Source organism: Equus przewalskii, chromosome 25 (assembly GCF_037783145.1).
Source record: "Equus przewalskii isolate Varuska chromosome 25, EquPr2, whole genome shotgun sequence".
Lineage (NCBI taxonomy): Eukaryota > Metazoa > Chordata > Mammalia > Perissodactyla > Equidae > Equus > Equus przewalskii.
In genome coordinates, this window is record NC_091855.1 from 46785814 (window position 1) to 46789818 (window position 4005).

At 40.1% G+C, this 4005-nt stretch overlaps 1 long non-coding RNA gene across 1 annotated transcript in view; it reads left to right on the forward strand.

Moving 5' to 3' along the window:
- LOC139079213 (uncharacterized) overlaps positions 1–3771 on the forward strand; it is a 5531-nt gene extending 1760 nt beyond the window's left edge. The window contains exon 2 of the long non-coding RNA XR_011532584.1: positions 501–3771. This is a non-coding gene — a long non-coding RNA (uncharacterized lncRNA). The remainder of the gene's footprint in view (positions 1–500) is intronic.
- Positions 3772–4005: the final 234 nt, after the last annotated feature.

A 4005-nucleotide genomic window follows, 5' to 3' on the forward strand; every position in this document is an offset into this window, starting at 1 on the left:
CCCTCTCTAGAAAGGGAGAGTGAAATAAATAATAATAATAATAATAATAATAATTGAGAAGTTTTTGCCCCTCTCTAGAAAGGGAGAGTGAAATAAAAAAATAAAAATAATAATAATAATAATAATAATAGAGAAGTTTTAGTCCCTCTCCGGAAAGGGAGAGTGAAATAAGGTTAGGAAGAATAAGAAGTATTAAGAACTTTTGAGAAGTTTTGGGCCATACTGAGTCTAAAGAAAGAAGGCTCTGTATAGAAATAATAACATGTATGCTTGCAAAAAAGAGACATAAAAGCCTCTTTGGGACAGATTTCTACATTCCTACATTTTTACAAGAACAATGTCCCTGGTTCCCCGAAGAGGAAACTGTTAATTTGGAAACCTGGATGATAGTGGGAACACAACTTAGAAGCTGATTTTCTTTATAAAGAGGTTATATCAACTTTGCCTAAGTATGTTTTAAAATGTCTAACTGGGAATACTTCCTTGTGCAACATTATAAGAGCAAGACCTGTTAAGTTCTGGCCGTGGGTCCTGTCACCACGCAGCAGCTCTGCCTGCCCATGGGTCCTGTCCCCATGCTATTCCACGCTATTCTCTAAATAAAAGAGCACTGCCACCAAATCTTGAGAGCCCAGGAAATCTTTCTCTCGACTCCTCGGCTCACCAACCCTGCATCATTTCTGGTGGACTTGCTTCATCGGCTTGTGAGCTCAAGTTCTGGTAAGTGCCCTATTTTTTCCTTGTGACTTTCTCTTTTTCAAGGATGGATCTAAATTCACTGCTCCATCGGGAACCTTCTCGGACAGCTGTATGAATCCACTTTTGCTGCCCATGGCTACTCTATGGGGCAAATTGTGGCATTCAGCCTGAAGAGAATCAGTACCTTAAGCCTGAGGGTGATGGAAAATGAATTAATCCATTCCTTCCTGACTCTATCTCTAATAGACAAATTTTAAATGGGCACGGGTCGGCCACTTAAGTCATTAGGACGGCCGCCAATCTCCAAGACTCCCGTGGAAGGTTTCTTTTCCTAAGGCTGGAATGGGACCCCTCCCTCTGGCACCTGACCATACTCTGAACTGCGGGAAAAGTCCCAATCGGGACTCCAGTTCAAGGAAAGTACCAAACTCTAACCTTTGGTTGAGTGTGGGAACCCCTTCTTGGGAGAATGGCTCCAGGCTGCAATTGGGTAGAATGTCCCCCAGACTGGCGGAAAGTTCCTCACTGTTTTTCTCTATCCTTTTATCCTGGGAATCATTCACCAGGCACTTATGACTGCCAGGCATAATAGGGAAGGTATACAAGAGATGCATGCAGGGGGACAAGAGATACATGCAGGGGGATGCCCCCATCACCCCTTGCTATAGGAATCCCACAGGCAGAACAAGTAGAACGCTGCCCTAGGCTCAGGAGATTTGCAAGGTAATGGACCCTTTTCTTTCCTCTCTCTTAAAGTTACAGTGACCATTTTTGGCTCCTTTTGAGCTTTGCAGTTGAGAGACAAAGAAATCTTTAAAATATCATAGGCTCCACCTCTGGGAGCGCCCCCCCTGGTTTCCGGGCCTGATCACCCTGGCAACCAAGTGGGGTGCCCTCTCTTGGAGATTGACTCATTACCTGATTGATGGCAGTGATTTTTAAAACAATAGGTGTGAAGGCTCTGTGTCTGTGTGTCTATATGTGTGTGATATTTTTACCTCCGGGTGATATGGCCAATACTAAGAGTTCTGTTTAATTGGCTTAAATTAAGCGCTCACATAAATTCTAAATACAATAGAAATTAACCCACTGTCTTTTAAGATGATATGGATTAACCTTTGGTTAATGAAAACTTAAGTTTGTTGGTTTGATTGAAATGTTTGGATATGTCCTCAGAGTTAGCACTGCATATGCAAATATGCAGCCTGGGTTTCCTAGTCAAATAAGTTCATGTTGTCTGTTAGAAATTTGTCAGCATAATAACTTTAAATGATAGCTGTTTGTCTAATGTCTCAAAGTTCTTGTGGGTAATCTAAACATCATTGTTGGGAACAAATGGTTTCTAACTCTACCTAAAAGACAAATCTGTTTTGTTAATTCTAAACTAATCAGGCTTATTTGGTCTAAAGTTACATGGGAAACATTGTCAGATAAAGTGATAATAATCTTTCTTGGTTGGTAGTATGTGGGTAAATGTTACTGATATAAGTGTTTTAGAAATTATATACATGCCTAAATTCTGATGTATCCTGGCTATCAGCCATAATTCTAATTATTAGTTTAAGGTGTTGTATATCACAGAGATAACCAAGTTTCTCTGTCAATCATCATTTTTAAGTCTTTTATTGTTTACAGTCAGTTATTGTTTTACTCTACTTTTTGCTTTTGCAAATATGTCTCATCTTCAGGAAAATTCATGGAAAGGACTCTAACACTCTAGAATACAGGTTTCTAATAAACGCTCAGATTGTAAAACTAAACTGGGTAAAAATTACAGAACTCCAACAGAGAAACTGATGACCTCACAAACTGCTGACAGAAGATTAAGATCAAGAACCAATTACACAGGACAGAATAAACTGATAGGGATGATTATAATTTTTATGACTTTTTAATTGAGATATTACTGATTTTTAATATTTTGCTTTTTTCCAGAGTTAAGAAAATCTTTTTCTCTATTCTCTTAAAGAACTATGACTTACAGCAATTTATAAACAAAATTGAAACATTTGTCTTTTCCTCGCTATCTGAGCCCCCCAAAACAACAATTGGAAAAATTACAAGGAGGAGAGCTCAAATATAGCTCTCCCCGTCTTTTACTAAGTCATGCTCTGTTTGTGATAAATTTTCTCAATTTAGATTTTCATGGTGAGTCACCTATGATGAGACATTGGAATGATAATAAACAAAATATTTTACTACAGGTCAAATGGAAGGACCTGCTTACAGGACAGTGGAAAGGTCCTGATATTCTCTTAACTATCGGTCGAGGATATGCTTGCATATTTCCACAGGACACTTCATCTCCTTGGTGGATTCCTGATCATCTGATTCGACATGTACCGCAAGCAGCCTCTGCCCCCACCTCCACCAAGGCAGACGAGCCCCAGCTTCCGAGTCAAGATAGATGATGAATCTCCCCCAGTAGCCCAGATGAGACGACTTTCACTCCGCGAGAAACCTTCTAAACGTCTGGCTCCCCGTCCGCACTCGCCTCCGCCCTCCTATTCTTTCTACTGACTCTGGCAAAATTCAACCACACTTGTTGCAGGCCATAGCCGCTTTACACAATGTTGTACTGATTAGACCAACAGGATCACAGTTGTATAAGGTTAAGGCCTGTGTCCTGGCCCCTTATGTTTTCTTGGCCTTTCCTGTACACAGTTTTGCTATGTCTATCTCTTTTAATAATTCTCGTTATGATATCTCCTGTCCAGATTGTATTTTTAACTAATTGTTTGAGCCCTGATGTAGAGGTACAAGCTGTAATCGTATTACAACAACCCCCCTGCCTCATGCTGCCTGTTCACCTGTCTGGACCTTGGTATGATGATGTTGGATTGCTTACTTTGAAACAGGCTACTGATCTTTTACAGCGCCCCCGCCGGTTTATCTCTGCTTTAATATTGGGTATCTCAGCCTTGATTGCATTAGCAACCTCTCTCACTGTATCTGCTGTAGCGCTGACTAAACAAATACATACTGCCTCTTATGTAGACGATCTTTCTAAGAATACCACTCTTGCCCTAACTACCCAAGAAATAATAGACGAAAAACTGGAGGCAAAGGAAACGCTCTGGAAGAGGCAATATTACAGATAGGACAAGAACTTACAAATTTGAAGGTTAAACTGGCCTTGCGATGTTATGTGTCCTATAGATGGATCTGTGGGACTCCTCTTAAGGTAAATCAATCTCTACACTCCTGGGAGAAAATTAAAAATCATATCCAGGGAATATGGAACCATTCAGACTTTAGTCTAGACATTTGTGACTTACATAGACAAATTAATAATATTAATCAGGC